Source organism: Cimex lectularius, unplaced genomic scaffold (assembly GCF_000648675.2).
Source record: "Cimex lectularius strain Harlan isolate CLEC.00 unplaced genomic scaffold, Clec_2.1 scaffold1, whole genome shotgun sequence".
Taxonomy (NCBI): Eukaryota; Metazoa; Arthropoda; class Insecta; order Hemiptera; family Cimicidae; genus Cimex; species Cimex lectularius.
Genome location: NW_019392813.1, coordinates 3,283,396 through 3,306,804, shown reverse-complemented (window position 1 = coordinate 3,306,804; position 23,409 = coordinate 3,283,396). Strand labels below are relative to the sequence as shown.

At 34.6% G+C, this 23,409-nt stretch overlaps 1 protein-coding gene across 1 annotated transcript in view; it reads right to left on the bottom strand.

Annotated features, from left to right (window-relative positions):
• LOC106663840 overlaps window positions 1–23,409 on the bottom strand; it is a 128,381-nt gene that overhangs the window by 74,987 nt on the left and 29,985 nt on the right. The window contains exon 2 of the mRNA XM_014388995.2: window positions 3,316–3,347. The gene's annotated coding sequence lies outside the window, so the exon portion shown is untranslated. The remainder of the gene's footprint in view (window positions 1–3,315; window positions 3,348–23,409) is intronic.

Below are 23,409 nucleotides of genomic sequence, written 5' to 3'. Positions count from 1 at the left end.
AAGATTCTGGAAAATTAACAACCCTCTCATCAACAGCAAAATGGAATCATTTATAGATGTGAAATGTTCCGAAGCATGCGTACTCTGATATAAAAGTTGTTCATGAAGGAGAAACATTTGGCCACTACAAGTGAAAAAATACTGATCTACAGGATCCAGGAAGATTTTCTAAAATTTGTGGAATCCATTTGTCTGGATGAAGGTTGGTGCCTTTAAATAATGGTTGGTAGGAGTGCTCGTTTTGTTGGAAATTCTACTGTGCTATTGGACTTCCAGGGATGACTAACTACATTTAAGATTAATTATTTAATTGCCTTCTATTTAAATTATTTGTCAATTAATTGCATAGTTAAAGTTGTATATTAATAAGGGCACTGGCAACACGATACACAAGAATGACACATCTACACAGAAACGATCACTTTGAGCCCTGAAGATGATCTCAATAAAGATCGAAACGTTGGCACAATAAAGAAAATGTTTTTATAAACCTACGTCACACCCACCAGACCGCATCTAACGATCTCAATAATAATTAATAATAATAATAATTTTATTTGCAAAAAGTACAGTAGTATAGTAAGATAAAACATAAAAAGAGAAAAAATTGAAGGATAAAATAACAAAAGAATAACTAAAAATTAAGTCATTTAACCAATCTGCACAATTTCGCCTGTGACATAAAAGCAGCGTTTTTAACAGGTGGCAAGAATAATGTCAGTCAACAAAATTGCTAAAAATTCAATCAAAAAGAATTTAGAAGGTGTATAAGACAAAATAAATAAAAGAAAAAAGAAAAATAACGAAGAGAGAAAAATAAAATAAAATGCAATAAATTCAAGATAAAATAAAAATTAAATAATACAATGATCGCCAAATGATGCCAAATATACAACAAAGAAAGTTCAAATTATAAATTTAAAATTTTTACAATAATAAATTTTTTGAAATCATAATGAGTATTAAATTTGTTAAAATTAATTTTATGATTGTAAAGAATCCTAAAAACAACGTTTAATGAAAAATTAAAGTAAAAATTAGTATTTACTTTGAATATAAATGTATTAGTAATTACTTTTTGTCTTGTTCGATAGTCATTGTGTGGTTCAGCAAAAAAGGTTATTTTTAACTACATACAACCAAGACCATTTTAAAAACTGTATAAATTTTAGAACCTGAAAAATATCATAGTTTATTGGTGTTGAATCTAAAAAAAAAGCCGTGCCCCTTACGCAGAGAAAGATTGGTCGATGTGTCCTACATAACAGAGGCGTGGCATGCCTTGGCTCCATACAGAGAGCGTGTAGGCATGCTGCCGGATTTAAGAATGGTTCTCGGACACGGTAGCGACTTTCAGCTTATTTAGAAAAAAAACCATTGCAAATAGCAATATAACTCCCAAATATTTATTATTGTTTGTAATTGGAATGGGATTAATACACGCATGGAAACAAAATTTAAAGCTATTTAAAAATAATCTTTTACTTAATGAAAAATGAAATGTACTTAATAAAAAATGTAACAATGATTTATCATTGTTTAAAAATAAACAGTTAGGGGATAACCATGTTGTAACAAGCAAACAATAGGTACAAACAAATTTTATCCAGTTAACCTTCCAGAAAAAAAATCAAGCACGTATCATCAGCATAACTTTAAACTTTACGGGATATTTTCAATTTTAAAATATCATTATTATATAAAAGGAAAAACAGGGGACCTAAAACCGTCCCATGAGGGACGCCAGAGACGATAGGCAATGGATTGCTACACTGTTCCAACTTTTGTTGTCTGAGTACTACCCACTAAATAAGTCTCATTAAGTTTAAGTGGAACCTCAACAAGTCCTATTAATTTTAATTTTTTTTTAAATAGCAATCGATGATCGACGAGTCAAAAGCCTTTTTTCAATCCCAGCCTTAGAAAGATCCCCAAAACATGATAACCTTTACCCACTTCATTTGAAATATTGTTAACACCATCAAACAGTGCCTGTTCAGTTGATATAACTTACTAAACAAAGTAAGTGAATTTAGCCAAAGTTTTCATTGCAAAAAAACTCACTCTTAAAAATGCAATATAATGTAAATTAATTAACAACAGTGAATTATCAGATATTAATTGTAGTAAATATTTATATGCCCGTAGCCTTATTTATATATAATTACATTCGCTGAATCTAGATTTCTCAATTTTAGAAAAATATATAAAATAATACGACACACTTTTGTAAAAATAGCGCACAAACCTACTAGTAAAGTTGGTGAGAAACCGAAATGCGTAAGACAGGGATATACGGCGAGGATAGGCGGACCACGATGACTGGGAACGATTCAATTACATGATTATCACTCCGCAGAATACGAAAAAAAATCCAAGATTGTTCAAACAGGACAAGATTGGGAAAATGCAAAAACTCACCTCTGAAGACTGCCAAATTCAGAAACGCGTTTGACAGACAAACATAGAGGATTGACGGACCAGGATGAACTTGCGAACTACCTACCTGATCACCTCGCTAATCCCAATAAGAAATCTCAGAAATTATTGTATTTTTATGGCCTATCAAAATAAAAAATTGGACATTGTATCATCTTCATCAAGCTGGTGTTTAAGGTTTAAAAATAATTTAATTCCCCGTAAAAAGCATATCAAAAAAGACACATGACAAATTAACACATGCTGTAGTAAAGAATCGAATAGAAAAACAGGAACAGCAACAAATCAGGCACAGACGTTGGAAGGTGTTGTTTGTACTCTGATATCAAGATTTATGCTAATAAACACGACATAATGGCAATGTTGTTTAAATAAATCGCTCGGATTTCCTTTAACGGGGGATCTAGACACATAAAATTAGGCGTATTTCAAACTTAGATGGCATAATAAGCTTGTTTTTTATCGTATTATTAAGTCCTCGGGACTGGGACGAACACGTTTTCTCTAAGTGTGTAAATGATGGCCTAGGCGAACGCGTTGCCTAAGAAAGTCCACTTCGGAGGAACGGAAACCCGCTCATAAAAACAGCTGATCTGGATAAAGGATAAAGAAAAATCTGAGGCTTAAGTGGTAAATCAAGTCATTTAGTTATCAATTAAGAGTCAATTTAATTTTTTTAAGAAACGTTTGGATATTTTAAAATTCATGACGAAACAGTAATTAATAATCCATTATTTTATAGAGATTTATAACCCTACGAATTATTGCTTTTTAATTAAACTAATCCTACCGGTTGTACGATTTTATTATACCTAGGAATGTACATACAATCTTTCTTGCCTTGATATCTTAAAAGTAATTTTTATCGGTACTTACTTTTACTTGTAGATCGGCCTTTCCTGATATATCTGAAACAATAAAAAATATATAAGTTTACATAAATAAAAAAAATAGTCTTGTGCAAAATGTGGTGTTTTTAGTTGGTTTGATAAAAATATTAAAATTCGAGAAGTCTTTAGGAATAAGCAGGTCAAGAACTGTTTTTTAAAGTAGAAAAACAGTAAAAATTAGTCATCCAAAAAGTCGTGGCTTTGGAATGATTAAAACATGAGGCTAAACTAAGCATTTTTCTATTTGACTTTCTCTTTTCACTATAAGACTTTTAACCTGGAACTTTTCCAGGTGAAGTTTTCACTTCATCTTGGATCGAATTCGAAAAAATCGTCTTCTTTTGGGACTGCCAGACATTTCAGTAATAGAGATAGGATAAAGGTTTGGCATATACGACGGTTCTTAATGTGGAACAATAATTGCTTTTAAATTTCCCTTTTACCTTATTTCTTGGCGATTTCTTCTTTTCGTTTCATGACTACTTTAGAAAAAAATTGGCAACTTAATCTAAATTATTTTGATCTTTAGATCAAAATGAAAAACCGGGTCAAAAAAGAAAAACCAAAAATCAAATGAAAAACCGGGTCAGATATATCCTATGCAAGCCTAAGCTAACATGAAGAAGCGAGGAAAAGAAAGAAAAACCCCAAAAACAAATAAATTGAACGAGCACATAAATATTTCGAGCATTCAACAATAACCAAAAATATCCCACCTATTGCCAGAAATGGAGGCTGATTAATCAGCCCGGAAACTTCCTCTGTAACATCCCATTTAGTATTAACAGTCTGCAGAGAAGAAGAAATCAGAATCAAATATAATTTCATGGTACACACACTCCAAAACCAATGAAGGAACTGGGTCAGGTTCAATCAAAATCAATAAGGAAGCACACCTCGATTTTTCAAGCAGAATGCCCTAGAAAACCTCAATAGAGGTTACACTGACAAAAAAAATAGTATAAGATCAGACAGGCAAGCAGCTCTAAAAGCATTCGCATACAGAAAATTCACACCCAAAATAATCAGTGAATACATCCAAAACCTGAGAAGCAAACTGGCCAGAGGATATGTAAGAGCAAGGCCCAGAACATATAATTTGAATAACAATTTAAACATTATAAACATAGACTCCTCAAATTAAGAATGGGTTCACAAAGCACAAAAGGAGTAATTGAGGAGGTCCCTGACAAAGTATACTGATGATAAAAGAACCCTCACAAAAACTGACAAATACATTGCTACAAAGGTCGGCAAAACCTTGCCAGGGCAGAAAAGGGGTAATGACCAAGCAGACAAACTGGCCAGAGGAAAATCTGCAAAACTATCTACATGCACAGTACGTAACATTGAATCAAATTACAAGATTAAGGTGATGGGTCCATAAAAATTAATAGGAACAGTGGATGGGCTGCAGTGGTGCCAGACTGACTGAACTCACGATTTAAGGACTCTCATCAAAACTGGCAAACGTATTGGTACAGTTAATCAAGGTAAAACTGAGGGAGTGATAGAGCTATACTAGTCAACGGCATCTGATACCTTCACCACATGGATATGTATATTCAACGGTCCCATTTTTAGGTTATAAAACGAACTAAAGATAAAAGAATAGAATAGAAGAAGGAAGGAGTAATTGAGCTGAACTAGAAAAACTGCAATGAGCCAAACGGTTGCGGTACTTGAATACCAAGTTGTAGTTGTAGATGTATTAGTCGGGGTGTAATATACTGCGCCCTTTAAGATTGTATTGTTTCCCCGTTCTCTACCTAAAGCACACCGATGCGTCCTATTTCATCGAGGAAATTGACATGTCACATTGTACATCCCACAATGGTTACACTTCCTCTTGCGGGCAACCACAGTTTGTTACTAGGTATGTTGGTGTCTCCTCTTCCTCTTTGCAGAATCTGAATGTGCTGTCTTGGATTATTCCAATCTTCTTTAAGTGTAAATTTAGCTTGCAGTGTCCTGTTAAGAATCCCGATAGGATTCGTAGTTTGTTCCTTCTTCCTTTGACACATTCCGTAACTTCTTTTCTTCCAAAATTTGTTAGCAGTTTCTTGGATTGTCTGTGTTCAATGAGTGAATTCCATTGTTCCTTCGTTTTCTTTTTGTCCTTTAGTCTTAGGTACTCATTAATAGTGTGGGTTCTTATGCCACAAAAGGGTTCGGGTTAGCGGTATAGCAGTCCCTTTCTTTACAAGGGGGTCCGTTTTCTCGTTGCCTTCTACTCCCATGTGTCTGGGACCCAGCAGAGACTGAATTTGTTCTGTCGTTGTACTGCGTACCTAATAAGTTTAATTTGGTTTTGCAGTTCAACACCATCGTTGAACTAATGATATTTGAGCTTAGTGCTTTGATGGCTGACATGGAGAATACCAAACCCAAGCTTCCTTATCATCATCATCATCTACATTGACCATCTTGTATAAATAATTGAAGCATCCCTGTCCAGTTAAAAATAGAGTGTGACATATCCCCTAGCTAACTCCGATCTAACCATTCATTCTATTTACTGATCAGTTTGTCCGTGCTCTCAGATCGATGCTCTTGCCAGTGTTTTATGCTCAGCTCTCCTTTGGTGCTCTTTCTATACCTATTTCCGCTTTTCTCTCATAAACTGCGCTTATCTGCTACCACAACTTCATCTTAGTACCCCGCCTTATTACAAGGTATTTCAGTTACTTTGTTCGAATTAGCTTATCGTAGTAGAAAATGTGTGTATAGGTGAACTAATTTTTTTATGACAACCATTGTTTCAAATTTGTTAATAGATGGTCATATTTGTTGACCTTTTAAATTATTAATTTAAGCCTAGCTGGAAAAAGGCTGCGTGTTATCAAATTGTGTTTTCTTAATAACAAGCCTCATCCCTGATCGTTTTTTAGCATTTAATTACAATTTTGACAGTAATTACAATATATCGGATTTCTGTAGTGCTTTACAATAATTTTTCTTTCGAAACATTTAATTACTTATTAATAGCGTTGTTATTAGCTTAACGCAGTTGACATTGAGGTTGCCAAACATTATCGTAATTCAAAATTGCTAGTTTTCTACTCGTACCCAAGTATGGGTAAGACCGGATTCCATCAGGCCGGATATGCATGTGTGCTGAAAGCCGGCGATGATTCTTTGTTCCCGAGTGCACCAGGTCGGGTTCCCTGGGTTCTTGGGGTTCTTTGGGATTTTAAACGGGTCACGGGGGTGGCGGAGATAATGTTGAGCGAGTCGGTCCGATTAGGCTCGCACGAAGGCTCACCCAGATCTTTCTTGTCTGATCCCAAACCTAGAAATGTGACAACTCGGACGTAAAGGTATGCCGCTTTTTACATCATCGCCTCGCCGTTACCCGGCATGGATGAGTGATTTGCCAGAAGTCGGTTTTGAGTTATGGAAGTGTCCGTTTACGCGGTTTCTGGAAAAGGGGAGCACTAGGGTTGGATGGTTTCTTCATCAATTACAAATAATTAAGCAGCCTTGAAACAAAATACATACAACCCTAAAATCAAATTAAAATTGTGTTTGATGAGTTTTTGAACACCAAAATAAAAAAATATATAGCTGTATAATTTACATTGAAACGTAATTTATCATAACTTTAAAATGCATAAAATTTACGCCCCACGATTAGTCTTTTTCTTTAATAAAAGATTGATTATAATTATTTAGATTTATAATCTGATCATTATGTATTATATTATTGTGGACTTTCTAATACCTTAATCAGCTTTGGCAATTAATTAAATTTATACGTCCGTCACGATTAATTACTGAAATTACTCAAAAATCGAATCTTATTACATGGTTTTGTTAGTTCAATGATCAAATTGAACTGTTTCAAATATTATTGGAACGTTTTAACTTTACAAAACAAGCCTGGTATTGAGTCAAGTAAAATTTGGATAGGAAAAAAATTTTGATAAATTTTTTTTTCGCTGTAGGATATTTCCGTCCAATTCACCCTTTAAAATTTCAAATTGACCATTTTTTTAATTTCAAATTATCTTTTTCTTTACTTTAAACTTTTAAATTAACCATTTACCTTCATATTTACGAGTTTTATTCCAAATTAATAGGAGGTGTGAAATGTAAGCACGTAAAGCAAAAGTTCTATATTTGCAAAAACATTAAAATAAAAATAATTGAGCTTTTAAAACGATATGCAATTAAAACTAATTGAAATTATAAAATATAGAAAATAAAGAATTTTTCTTTTAATTTGAATTTTTTTTAAATATATTTTATAAAATATATATAATACGGCTATTAAAACGTAAACTATTTCTCAAAATTTTCATTTTTTTACTTCAAATTAACCCTGGTATGGTATAAAATACATAGATGCATGTAATCTAAAATTTTCGTATCGTTGAGATTTTTTTAATAGAAAAAGGTTGTTTAGAAAACCATATAAAAATTAATTACAATTCTTTTTTTTTAATTTGAGTTTTTTTAAATATAAATTAATTGGGCTCTTAAAAACTACATGAAAATTAACTTCAATTAAAATTTAAAATTATATAAAATAAAGTTATTAATTTTCTTTTTTCTTTTCTTCAATTTTTTTTAAATTATAATTTTTAACCTTAATTTAAGAAATGTGAAAAATTATTATATATTTAAAAAAATAAAAGGAATTTTTTTTATTTTTATATTTTCTTTTCTATAATTTTTAATTTTATTTGAAATTAATTTTCAAATAGTTTTTAAGAGCCCAATTGTTTTTTGTTTTGTTTTTTCAAACGTAGGAATTTTACTTTACATGCTTACATTTCATACAGTCTTCTAGGTTTTTATGTTATAAATAAACAGTTATTTTAATAGTAAGAAAGAGCAAATTCGAAATTAAAAATGGTAAAAAGTTAAAAGGAATGAACTTAAAGTAAAGAAAATGTTAATTTGAAAATAATAAGGTTTAATTAGACGGAAAAAACGATTGTAGCAGATAGACCATGTTTTTTTATCATAATATATAGTTGTTTTGTTTTTCTCTCAGATTTTTTTATCAGTTCTTTTTAATTACAAATCTGTCTGTACAGAGATTTTTTGAAATTGTATATGCAGGATGTTCCCGAAAATTCTAACTAAGCTTTGAGAACTTACAGTAATTCAAGTGGTTAGTAAAATGTTTTTGTCTGTTGTTCAGCAAATATCTCAAAAACTCTTCACTTTAGTAAAAAAAGGTGACGAAATAAAACTTGACAGGAATTAAATTTTTTTTAAAACCTCCATGAATTGCAGAGGGGTAAGCTTATGGCACCGGGTTTTGAATTCTGAAGTGGCCATCACAGCAACAGTTCTTTCGATCATTGATTCAATCGATGATTGACTTGCTGGTAACAATTTATTTTACTAAAAAGAACAAATTTTAATGACAATTTGGTACTATTTGTAAACACGAAAAGATTGGAACAAGAACATAATGTAAAGGAAAAACATTTGGAGCTCTTCTACGGTATATTCTAATTCTAATTCTATGGCTGATCAAAGATAAAAAATGGAAAAAAATGGCATAAAGGGGTTTCAGTATGAGCACCAATGGGCTCAGGTATTCAACACCAACTTTCAAGCCCAATTACTTACTCCTAGAAACATTTCACATGAAATAAATAACAAAAACTCAAGGGTGCGATTATAATAATATTATCAGATCGTCAGGCAGGACTTGAGGCTTTTCAATCCTACAAGATCAGTTCAATAAAAGTCGCCTCCTTCAAAAAATTAGGATCCATAAATATTTAACACTACAGTGCGTTCTGGACTTGAGGGAAAGATAAAAATGCAACCAATGTTAAAAAGAGAACCGTGAAATACATATACACAAATATGATTTTGTGTCATAAACAGGAGGAACAATAATGAACATGAAAATTTGGCTTCTAGACAATAGAACAGATACTGGCAAATATATGCCAGGCATACAAAAAGACTACATGCAAAACCAACCCAATAGAAGAAATGCAAATCCTGCTCAGCAGAAAGGAATAAAAACCTGAAAAAACAGGGCGTGCTCTAGTAAAATACTACTTAAAAAATGAGACTATCAACAGATGACTAATGTCGACAATGACTTCAGAGAGTTAATAGGCCTTGCAGTATAAAAAGATTATGAAAAACACTTTTTCCAGGAAACTGTTTGGACTTCCAGGAAACACTACGACTTCATCAGAAAGTACAAAAACAAATGGGTAGTTTATGACTACATGATCAGCATGTACCCAAGCCTAGAAATATTTAAAAGAGCTCATGTTTTAGTTTATTTAATAAATCTACAACATTTCCTTTTTTTTCATGATTGTTAATAGTGTAAAATTTAGAAAGATGTAGAGGAAAAACATGTTTTTGACTGTAAAACGTTAACAAAAATGAGACGAACCATTTTTGACCTTGTTTGTATATATGATTAAGAACAGGACATTGAAAGTTTGTAGTACCAAGAGATTTTTGCTATTCCTTTTATGCATTGTTTGATCAAAATTCTTGACAATCTATTAGCCTTCAACAAAAGCCTTTCTTTTGATGATACCGTGGGAATGGAAATAATTAGTGAAAATCGTAGAGCAAATAGAACAGTAATTTCGACAAAGGAGAAGAGGGTAGAGGAAAATCGGAACAGGTAATTGCAATTACACTTTCACGTGTTGATATTTAAAAGTGACAGCCTGGAAACTAACATAATCCAAGTGGGGTTGCGAGATCCCGTTCCAAAATTTGCATTCATGTTTTGCGAATCTATTGTGGCGGATTATCGTGTTTCCGGAGGCGGCCGGTGAAAGCCGAGGGCAAGGGAAAAAAGTCGACCCGAGATGAAATGAAGATACCGGCCGCGAAATGGTGGCTCTGGAAACTGACAGGTTAAATCATGGCAAAAGGACCGGTTTTTCGCGAATCGGTTATTTTCGCTACGCGTCGTCGAGCAGGAGATGAAGTGCTTTGCAGCAATCCTGGATGCAGTCTACTCAGTCCAAATCGCCTTCAGCAGTCGAGTAGCTTATCCCGTTTCACACGACCGGACCGTCGGGTTCATGGCCCACAAACTCAACATATTTCATCCTCTGGAACTTTCTCACCTTTTTTTTGCAAACGAAATGCTAAATCTGTCAAATGTTGGTTTAAGAAAGTGGAAACCTGTTTCCATTTCTTTCAGAACAACCTAATATGGCGTTGTCTTCAAGTTGAAACTTCTATTTATGTTTTATGTTGCCCTGTTAAAAACAAAATTCCGAATATAATAAATTATATGGACAGAAGACAAAATAATCTCCAAGCATTTAGTCTACAAAATCTGTTAAAATTATTTTCCACTCACAAACACTCATCCTCCATATCTCTACGCCACACTCTTTCCGTCTCTCTTTCTCCCTCTCTCACTATTTCTCTCTCTCTCTTTATCTCTTTCTGGCTCTCACTCTTTCTCTTCCTTTAACTACATATCCCTGTTCCCCTTTCACTCACTCTCATTTTGTATCTCTTTCTCCCTTTCGCTGACTATCTCAATAAGCGTATCCCCTCTCACTCCTCTCCCTTTCTCTCTCTCTCTGGCTCTCACGCTCTCACTCTTTCTCTTTATTTATCTACATATCCCTTCCCTTCTTTACTTATTCTCTTTTCCCTTTCAGTCACTTTCTCTTCTCTGTCTCTCACTTTCTGTCTTCCTTACACTCTTTCTGATAATCTGTATATATTATCTCTCAATAAGCGTATCCTCTCTCACTCCTCTTCTTTTCAATCTCTCTCTCTCTTCTTCTTTTTATTCTCCTTCTTTCTCCATATATTATCTCTCTCTCATTCTCTCTTTCGTTACTTACATATCCCTCTCACTCGTTCTCTTATTCTCCTTCCACTTTTACTCACTTTCTCTGCGCTCTTTCTCTCACTTACTTTTTTCCTTACACTTTCTCTGATAATCTGAATATAATAACTCTTAATAAGCGTATCTCTCTCACTCCTCTTCTTTTCAATCTCTCTCTCTCTCTCTCTCTCTCTCTCTTCTTCTTCTTTTTATTCTCCTTCTTTCTCCATATATTATCTCTCTCTCATTCTCTCTTTCTCTCTTTCGTTACCTACATATCCCTCTCACTCGTTCTCTTATTCTCCTTCCACTTTTACTCACTTTCTCTGCGCTCTTTCTCTCACTTACTTTTTTCCTTACACTTTCTCTGATAATCTGAATATAATAACTCTTAATAAGCGTATCTCTCTCACTCCTCTTCTTTTCAATCTCTCTCTCTCTCTCTCTCTCTCTCTCTTCTTCTTCTTTTTATTCTCCTTCTTTCNAGTGTTGACATTCATACAAATGAGTAATCCTGTAAACGTAAACAGAATATTTTATATAGATTTTTTTTAATGAAAACTTAAAATCCTGCATTATTTTCCGGACAACCCGATATTATGTGTTTCTCTCTCTCTCATTTTCTTCTCCTTCTTTCTCCATATATTATCTCTCTCTCTCTCTCTCTCTCTCCTTGTTCCTCTTCCTCTATATAGCTATATATTTATTTTTATTTGTTTCTCTACGTCTCGCTCTTTTTCTTCTTCTTTCTCTAAACAACTACATATTTCTCTCTCTCTCTCTCTCGCTCTCTCTCTCTCTTTTCCCCCTTCTGTCTGTCTGTCTCTCTCTCTCTCACAGACACACTCACAGAAACCCCCACGTTTTTAACAGATCTCACACGCTTACTGTGTGAAAATGCCAAATTAATCTGTACTTATTTGCGAACATATTTGCATTGAATTTTGCCTTTAAATTCCATGTTAGCTGTCACCATTTTCTGGAGCATCATGTGTATAATTTACAACGAGTTCCATCCGGAACGAGGTAAACACTCAATGGAGAACAAAACAAGTAGGAATGTTCAAATCATTGTTATAGCAATGATTTGCGGATTGTCATAAAGAATACTTTGTCCCAACGTTTCAACATCAACCGCGCCCATTTTTGAAAAATTCAACCTACTTTACAACAGGTATGTCACGATTTCGACGTTCAGATTGGCGTTTTTGTTTTAGCAAGGAAGGAAGCGAGGAATCTTGGGGTGTCTTATTAAAAGCCAAGACGAGAAAGCTTTTTAAGTTATTCGCCTTAATAAAAATACGTTCACCTTTGGAATCCGACTTATTTCTCTGTTTTCGGCTATCGGAGGTAGGCAAATTTTATTTGCATAAATTAGAGGCAGTTCAGGGTTAAATTTAAATTTTTCAGGCCCACTGGAATCCAGTGTCTGCTCGCAGGAAAGAAATGAACTGTTTTATGCCATTTTAAACGAATTAGTGATGATCATCATTAGTCACTTTGTTAACTCACCGGGAAAATTGGCCAATTAAAATTAGCGTCATTAGTAGTAGGTCGAATTAAATTAATTAACCTTCCCTCAGGGCTATAGTTCTTTACATTTTATTACTAATAGTAGTATGTGTGATAGAATTTTTTTTAAATTTTTAAATTTGTCATTCCAAAGTTTTACAGGAATGACCCAGAGTCACTAACGGTTGGGGCTTTTCCCAGATGCAGACGTTTCTGGTCCAGTTACCTCTTTTTTGCTGTCCTGTCTCGTCTGTTAAATGCTTTAAATTGAATACAATGGGCCGACTGTTATCATCGACAGTGCATCCTGACCGAGAAGGCGCACGACGATAGTTATCGAGCCAGTTCATCCTCGGACCTCGAATCAGCGATCATTTTCCAACCGAACGATTTTTATGTAAAGCAAGTTCAATCGTCGTATCTGGTTATCGTTTCGTTCTAGATTTTCCCGGATGCAGATCTTCAAAATGTTAAAAGTGAAATTGCCTTCAATTGCCTTTGCAAAATAAGAACATTTTCCTCAAAAATATAACTTTTACTGTACAATTATTGAAAAATTCCTCAGGTTCGATTTTTTTTCACAATTTCAGCATCGACGATCTAATATATAGCAAATTCTTACATCATGAAAGTAAAGGCACAATTTAAATGTATAAAAGACTTGCATGAAGGTTTTTTGACTGGTGAAAAATTCTATGGAGGTGGGTGGAACTGTCACAGTTTTATTTGCTGATTCCACTTGGTTTTGTTGAATCAAAACGAGATAAATAAACAAATAAGCCCACACAGAGAGGTAAACGAAAACAGGTTTTGATTGTGATGATTGCTCACTATTCACTGACTTGATTTCATCATGGTATGACTAGGAATAAATCTTGGACAAATTACACTACAGTTTTCCGAATTTTGACCTCTATCGTATAACAAAATAAATTTCTGATATTTCATGTCGCCTGCAGAGGGATGAAGCAATTTTGTGTTTGGTTTGCCTATCTTTGCTGGATTTGTCTGTCAGACGGACCAACTTACTTTCTTCTGTGTGTTTGTGTAATTCTTTGAAGTATTTAATATTTATTCATTTATTTAATATAATTTAAACATCTACTTATCATTTGTAGACTGTGAGAAAGCCTTCTGAGTTAAAGATAGAAGGAACAAATTAAGAGTCTCGTTTTGCGGTTGACCAAGTTGTTTTGGATATCCTGTAAGTGATGTCAAGTTCTATTTCAGATAAGCAGAATGTCAGGATTTCGAATACATGAGAAAACAAATAGTAAAGAAAACAAAAAGACATACACAGAAAAAACAAACCATTTCAATGGGTCGAGGACATTTACCCAGGAACTAATAAAGGCTGTTTACTATTATTATTTCTTAGTTTGGCGCGTTTTAATATTTTAAATTGAAAAAAGTACTATCATTGATTTTAAATTAACCTTCCGAATTAAAGGTTAAATAGGTTAAATTAACCTCACTGTATTTCCTCAGGGAGGTGTTCTGGTCCCCACCTGGTGTGCCCAGCTGACCTCCTCATCCTCGAGCCACCACCCTAACTTTTGCAGACGATACAGCCATTCTCCAAAGTAACTCTGTTTCAGTCATTTCCATTCGGAACCTTCAAAAACATCACACCTTACTGGAAACATGGTATGAAAAGAAGATAATAAAATTCCACTCTCACATCTTCACTCTAGGAAAAAATATCCCTCTCCCCACTGCGGACAAGGTACGGTACTGGCGGACAACGGTGCTAGACGTAGTAAACTTATGATGAAACAACCCTCACCAAGACTGACAAACTCACTGCTGCAAACGGAGAGGGCTAGACTCAGAGGAGTGATAGGACTTCTAACTGGTCACTAGCATCTAAGAAAACATCTGCACAACATGGGGATATACAACGATGACCCCATCTGCAGATTACGCACTGAAGAGAAGGAAACAGCCACCCATGTCATCATCGAATGCTAAGCAACAGCTCAAAGGAGATTTAACCTAACATACAAATAAAAATCAGAGAATGAAATTGTAGCAGTAACAGTCAATGACCTGATACTTCTAAAAAAAAGGATTGAGTATATTGCACTGAACAAGAGAACTAGGAAGGTACAAGCCCCGCTTCCTAGTATTCTTATAAAAAAACTTGACTACCAAAACAGCAAGGATAGGTCTAAAATAATCGGAACTTACAAAACTACAAGTCCATCACCTCTCAGAATCAAAAGCTTAATTAGCATTTGTTTATTCAGGATTTTTTGGGCTCTCGCTTGCTCAGTTGCATCGTACGCTACGTATCCTTATTACCATACCATCCCTCCACCAATTGTGCATAAAGTACGGTACTTAGGACTGAGTGAACAGCATGGAATCTCACACCGATGAAACGACAAGAGATTATTACACGATACCGAGCACTTTCAAGTTTTAATGACAAACTTGTCCATTCTTGTTTTAATTGTGTAAATATTAACACAAAAAAACTTTTTTTTTCCACAATTTGAATTTTTACTACATTAAAATCAAGCCTCTGGAGAAAATTCATTTCCTAACTTTCACACATTTATTTTTGTTTTGTTCATTTTCTCCAAGTTTCTCACACTACGGTTGTTCATTGTTGTGATAATCTTTCTTCAACCATTTCGCATTGATTCGACTACATATTCGTATTTTTTTTCGCACTGTCATATTTATTCTCTATATAAGAAAGACTATCAGGAAAATAGACCTCAAATGACACAGAAAAAGTCACCTAGAAAACGTCTGCTTTCTCCCTTCTTTGTCTCGTCCGACAAGGTCGCCTCTAGGACGTCTGATATCGAGTAACGGAAAAATTTTTCTCTCCATAAAATATATTTTTCTCAATAATAAACTCAAAATTTGTAATTCGAGTGTTTATAATTATAACATAGTGTATGTTAGAATTGATTTTGTACTGAAAACAAAACAATGTTATGTCGCAAAATGGATCTATGATGTATTTTGTTTCATTGTACAAAAGCTTCGCAAGTAACGTTTTTCCGTTTTTTTAAGGACGAACTGCTTAAAAAAAACTCCATTTAAGACAATTAATATTTCTTTTTACACTTTGTTGGCCCCTTAGGCGTGGATCCATAATTACTCAATTGAACTTTTAAAGTTGAATGCTATTCCAAGAGGAAACTCATTCAAGAAGTTTTTAAAATAAAACTAGAGTTTCTTTAGGTTGGAAATTTATTTTGAACATTTAAACGAGTAGACTGTATTATTGGTCGATTATTGTGTACGGCAGTTATAAGACTCAAAATTCCCTCTAGTGAACCGAAGCTCAGCAAAAATAAGCTACCCAAACATTAAGACCGGCGAACATATGCCACTAGAAACACTGCTAAACTTCATTTGAAATATTTATGCAAGGAGAAAGGAAAAAAGCTTATTTATCCTAAAGACAAAATTAAAATGGACGGGAACTAAACACTTCGGCCATACAATAATAATAAATCAGAAAATCTAGACTTAAAACCTAGAAATGAGGACTTCTACGTCAACTCGGAAACACTCCTTACCACATCCTATAAAGTCTCAACAGACTACAAAGAAGAAGAATGCAGGAGGAAATCATAGAGTGATATGTGTGGTGATTAGTGACCGTTAATCGATATTTATTTAGAAATCATGAGATGCGGTCTGGTGTGACGTAGGTTTCAGAAAAACATTTTCTTTATCGTGCCAACGTTTCGATCTTTATTGAGATCATCTTCAGGGCCTGGGATTTACAAACATTGTTTACATATAACAATTACATTTTGGATGTGAAAAAGTGAATTTATACAATGCAAAATAGATTTTTTTATATATTCAATCAAAGTATTTCTACTCACTCAAAGTGTTTGTCTTCTGTGTAATTGTACCATTCTTGCGGGTCGTGTCGAGAGTGCCAGTGAGATTTTGCTATTTTGTGTATATATACGTTGGAATTTGAAGGGGTGGGGAAGGATGTCGGTATAAAAAAGACATTTTTGTATCCCAGGCCCTGAAGATGACCTCAATAAAGATCGAAACGTTGGCACGATAAAGAAAATGTTTTTCTGAAACCTACATCTCACCAGACCGCATCTCACGATTTCTAAATAAATACAGTGATATGTCATACAGATGACTCCAAAACACATCAAGGAACCTGTACAAGCCAAAAACATGAGCAGTTAAACTCATTAGTGAAGTGCACCTCTGTCTTTCAAGCTGAAATACATGCCATCAATGCCGGAAAATGTTAAAAGAGGTTAGACCGAAAAAACATTATTAGAAGTCGTAAGATCGGATAACCCCAATAAGCTATTAAAATATTATTATATATCAAAATCACATCTAAATTGGTCTGTAGATGTATCCAAAATCTCTAAAACCTGAAGAAAAACATTGGCCTGTTGTTATCTTGGGCACCAGAATATAAGGGAAGTTTGGTGACGAAAAGACAGATACACTAGCCAGAGGAGGATAAACCTGAACCTATCCATGGGATAATGAAAACAACATAGAACCCTCCATCACTGAATGGATTAAAAAAATGAGAAGTGGATAAACTTAGAGATGGTAGACACAAAAAGCTTATGCTAAAACACCCTTCACCAAAACTGGATACTTCACTGTTACATTTAGACAAGGATAAACTCAGAGGTGCATAATATGAGTATTCAACGATGAACCTATTTGTAGGTTATGCAATGTAGAGGAAGAAAGCCACCCATATCGACTTCGAATGCGAAGCAACAGCTCAATAGAGACATAACGTGAGGTACAAAGACCCAGGGGCAGGAAATGTAGCAACAACCTAGTACTTCTTAAGAGAAGGATCGAGTTGATTGCATTGAACTAAGGAACTAGGAGAGTAAAATAAGCCAGAAGGATGCAGTGCTTAGGAAACAAAAAACACATCCTAGTATCCATCATCATCATTGGTTTGTTATGGCTGATCTGAAGTTGAATTGCAAATCACTTTTATGAAGTGCGACTGTAATTTTTTAAGTTTAATGTGCCGTTCATTTACGTATAAACACAGCCATTTGCACTTTCATTATGATCAGGAGTTAAACGGAAGCATGAGTTTTTTATCGTCCTCTTTTTCTTGACGCCAGAAGCCAGATGGTTTGTTTTGGTCGACGATAATTTTGGCATACTTTTTAGTGGATCTACTGTTTCTTTCACCAATTTTCCCTTTCTCCTTTATTTCTTATTTTATTTGTTCATTTGAGACCTCTTCTAATCTTGAGCGTCAGGTTTTTTCACTGTCTGTTCAACTACCCAATTTCACAGCCGTATTGCACCTTACCATGATGACCTGGGTTATTCCTCTTTCCCTTACTTTAGATTGCTTCCATAAAAGGGAAATTCATCCATTGTGGAAATCAATAAACAAATAGGTGATATTTATTGATGAGCAGTATTTGCTACCTGGGATGTTTCATAAAAAAGAGACAACGTCGTGTTACGTGGCCGACTTGGGCCCAAGGAAATAAAAATGCTAGGAACACATTCCCGGAAGATAGCCATCTCCTCTGGCACTCAGGCAGCACTAAAGGCCCTAGCATCTGCGAAGGTGAAGGCAAAGAGTGTTTGGAACTGCATGTAATCCCTGACGGAAGTCAGTAACACTAATGACCTGACCCTGGCGTGGGTCCCTGGGGACTGAGTATTGGATTGACGGATATTGATATTGACCAAAGAAGGGGCCAACATGGACTCTCTGGGTCCTGAACCCTACTGTCGCTTAGTATCCTTAATGAGCCAAGAACCTGGTAGAACAAAACCATAGGTATGAGGCACGCGAAGAGATTCATAGAAGGACCATCCCAAACTTACAAAAGAATTACTGCAAAGCAACCGCAGCCGAACCAGGATTCTGGTTGGGCTCCTGACAGAGCACTGCCACTTAAAAAGGCACATGCAGCGGATTACAGCAGGAGTACAGACAGAAGAAACATTGTGCAGATCCTGCCAGGAAGTGGAGGAGACCGCAGGACACATTTTATGTTTCTGTGAAGGTCTATGTAGGTGTGGGTTCTTGCAAACAGGACAAGAAAAAGTGCAAGCAAGATCATACAGTAAGGAGCCGCTGATTGACTACTGAAGCTAGCCAGTGAGTTGTAAAAACAGGGGAGCACAATATTTATTCAGGTCGAGATGCAGAAGACCTTGTGGTCGCCTCTTTTATTCCTTTCCTCTTCGTGGCCGATGAACTATACTTTAAAATATTAACCGACATGCAAAGCAAAATGAAAACTAATCAACTTCCGCCCTGGGGTTCAACCAAATGTAAGAATCTTCCAAATTGAATGGTAATAAAGTTCCTTCAGGACATCTATTGACCCTGAACTCTTTGTGGAATACCAATTATCAAAAACACAGATCCATTAGACACTGGGTTATAATGAGTCAGGACAGAGGCGAAAAAATTCATAGAAGCATGCCAGAATCTGACTTATGACTAGAATGACAGTAAAATTGTTGACTGGACACATCAAACTCCAAAAGTCTGTGTGTGGAGTCGGAGGAGCAAAGTTTGCGATTCCTACACCTGGATATTAGCAAAGGGGCAGAAACTTCACGAATCTCCCTAAATTTTTGGGAGTTAAAAATACAATAGCTCAACGAAGAGCCTTATATAATGATGAGGCCGCCGCCAGAGGAATATCGGTCACGATGAGTGAAGTCGCGTTAAGTTCCTAACCTATCATGTAACCTCACCATCCTCACAAATAACGATTCCAATAGTCCAAGACCTAGTAGCACAATACTCTTGTCAGACATCCTATCCTCAGGACGACATTCTAGTCTTGGAAGAAAAATTTAAATCGTCTTAGCTGACAATAGACGCTTCCAAGACAGCACAGCTAAACTTCAATTTAATTTAATTGTTTTAACGCTTAATTACAGTTGTAAATAATGTAATGTATGTATTTTTTTAATCCCAAAGTAAAATAAGTTTCAGGTTTTTTTTGGAACGTTCAGCCCATCGTGTTTCGTCAACAGAATCGCATATTCTTTCACGTCTTTATAGATCAACAGTCAAATTATAGTCTTCAGGGCCCCCAGTTAATCAACTGGTTGGCAGTTACCGATCGAAGACTATCATTACACGGCATGAATGAGTTTTCGGCCAAAATAACAAATTTTTTGCTAATATGTATTTCAGCAAGAGTCGTTACTCACAGGGACGGGTATAAATATTCATATTTATGTTAACAGTGCAATCTGTAAGGTAAATTTGAGTGGGGGAAGTGATGATCAATGGTAGGAAAGTTGTAATTAAATACACGCTTCCTTTTCGCACCTCGGTAATTATCGAGATCGACGTTGTAAATCCAATTTTTTAACATACGCCTGTTAGACAGATCGTTACACGTGAACCGCAGACATTTTTTGGTGAATCCTTCGACCATTCCAGCCGACCGCATGCACCTAATCCGATTGTTCGGGCGGACCATTAACGCTGCACCTCAATAAAAAAAACGAATTTGCTAGTGGTCAATTCGAAAGAAACCACAAAAAGAGAACCACATTGTCGCACTTTGCCCCCCGGATGGAATTTATGTAACAATTTGTACGTAGTTGTATCATTCAAGCTTCTTGAATTTATAAATTCGTTCTCTAATTAAAAACTAAATCTTTTCAAAAATCTAACGTTTTTTAATTTATTCACTAACAGCCAATATTTTCATTTAATTAAGCAGTAATTATAAATTTACAACAGATTTTTTTTTTTTTTGCCTTATGATCTATGGATATTAACCATGACGAATTCTTGTATGTGTGTTCATATTTTTGAGGGGGTATCGTGAAAAAAGGGCCAGAGGCGACGGTGGGAATCGAACCCACGACCGCGGCGTCTATGAGCCGAGAGTCTCTCACGCTAACCACTCGGCTACCGCGGTCCCCCTAATTTACAACAGATTGAAAATTTAATTTATTTAGAATATTTCTTTAAGAACTTTGCAATGGTCTTGGACCCGCTTATTTCCATCTTTTATGTCTTTCATTAGGCTTGTTCTTTTCGCATATCAGTCAGTTTGTCATATTGGCTTTCTCGATTTTTTTTGGCTACAATGATAAAAATTATGTGGGTCCGCTTTGTTTCGTTATTTTCTTCTCTCACTCCATTACTTTTTTTACATTGGCATTTATACTAGAATTTCTAATAAATAATGAATTATGAGGCATTTTTCCCATAGTAATTACAACTCAAGAACAAATGCAAAGAAGATTGTATATTTGCTTTTACTTTTTATTTCTCAAATTACTTTGCAATGAAGGCTCTGTTGGTCCGCTCTGTTTCGCTCTTTTCATTTCTTACTTCATTATTTTTCTTTACTTAGTCTTTTATTCAGCCTCAATTGTCCAGTTGATATATAATTTCTAATATTGCCTTTCTCGAATTTTATTTCTGTAGTGATTAAAGTTATATGGGTCCGCCTTGTTTCGCTCCTTTCATCCCTCACCTCATATATTGTTTTCCTTTTCTCAGCCTCGTTTGTCTAACTGATTTAAAATTCTAATAAATATTGAAATTTTAGACATTTTGCCGACAGGAATTTAAACTTATTGTTAGAAAGTAAAATGAATAATCGTCTAAAAACCTTTCCTCAAACAGTTTGTAATGAATAGGCTGAGGGGTCCGCTCTGTATCGCCCTTTTCTTTTCTAACTTCATTATAGCACTTTTCTTTGGCCTTTTTTCAGTCTCGTTTGTCCAACAATTCTAGAATTTTTGGTAGAAATTGAATTTCTGTAAATTTTGCCCATAGTAATTACACTTAAAAACAAATGGATTATTTTCGTATCGTCTGTGCTCCGCTCTGTTTCGCGCTTCATTTTAGCCTCTTTTGTCCTTTTGTTCTGAAATTAATAATAACGCATTTCTAATTAATTGAGCGGCAGTTCTTAAAACAAAAATAAAGTAAAAATATTCTAAAATTTCCTAAGAAGGATTTTTATTTTATTCAACAAATTCAGGAATGGTCTGTGGGTCCGGACAGTTTCGTTCTTTCCTTTTTTCTCAATTTTCTATTCCTGTTTCTCGGCCCTGATAATCCAGTCGTTCCAAAATTTCGAACAACGTTTTGCTTGCATTATTTTCTAACTTTAAAAGAAAAAATTAAAATTATAACATTTAAAGAGTCATTTCAATATAATTTTGGATAAGTGATCTTTGAGCCCTTCCAATTTTGATCTTTTCCAGCTCTGTTTGACCAGCTGTCGTCAAATTCCTAAAAACGAATTTTTTGCGGTTTTTCCAACATTTAAAAAGCATTAAATACACATAAATCTTCTATGAACAATTTATACAAAAACTTTGCGACAAATGATCTTTGGGTCTGTTATGTTTCGTTCTGTCCGCTTTTCAGTTCACAAATCTTCTTTAGACTGGCTTTTTTCAACCTTGTCCAGCTGTCGTCAAATTTCTGTTAATGAATTTCTAGTATTTTTCCCATTAACGTTTAAAATAAAATAACAATTTTCATAATAATTTGGGGAAAAACGATCTTTGGATCAGCCCATTTTGATCTTTCCTTTGACTCTTTTCCAGCCTCAACCGGCTGACGTGAAATTACTAATACTATATATATATAAAAAAATTGTACAAAAAAATTAAGAATAAAGTCTTCTATGAATAATTTTTTCAAAAATTATACGACTAATGGCCTCTCCAGAGTGAGTCTTGGTCTGCTTTATTTGGCTATTTTTCTTTTTTCAGACCCGTTTATTATTTCATGTCAATAGTTCATTGCACAGCACTTTTTTCACTTTCAGTTTTGCTACAAAATAATTGTTAAAATTCTTTTGATTGATATAAATTTCCAATATATTTCTTTACTGTGTTTATTTTTTCAGTATTTCAATTGATTAATTTGTCCAACTGTTGTCTGTTTGATTTCATTTTATGGTTTCTTTTGTTGACAGTTTATGTTAACAAAAATTAACTATAAAATTTTGTAAGTAACACTCGTCTTTGGATCCTTCTATTTTCTTGTAATCTTTTTGTGTAAAAATTTTTGGACTTTAGACTAGTTTTTATTGCTGTTTTTCTGTCCATAGCGTTTTCACTCAATCGGATTATTCTTATTCATCACTGCATGATTTTGTAACTTATGATATTTGTTAACAGCTAACCTTGAAAATGTATCGTCAAATATAAAGTTTCAATGTCTATTTTTTTCCACCGGCTGTTCTGTTATTTGGATTAACGGACTTCTAGCAATTTTAGTAACAGTGCATTTAAGCCCCGGGCGCAAAGTTTTCTAGCCGTAACTATCGACGGTCAAACGTTACCAACACGCAGTTGCATTTACCCTGAAGCTATTCCATCCTAGATCTAGTTTCTATTTCGAATACAAAACACTTTTCTAACTAAAAATATACCTATAGAAATGTACATATATGAAACTAAGTTGCAAGAACTTTAAGCTTTCTATTGTTCTTGAAACAATTATCAAATTTTATTGTCGAATTCTAGTGCTAAAAAACTTTACCATTGGAAAATAGATTTTCTTACATAGTAACAGCACGCTTAAAACATTGTGCAAAGCTGTCACTTTTAATAGTGTTGTTAGACGATCCGGTCAATAGTGGCTTAAGTAATATTACCATCATTATCTTCTCCTGCTCCTTGGGTATTACATCGTTTAGTTTAATCATTCTAATGGTTCGACTGCCATTATTTATTATGGCCCTTTAACCACGGCCATTGGTCGTTCTTGTGCTCTTGTTCTTCGGCCTTTTTACGAGTCTGCAACCCGAC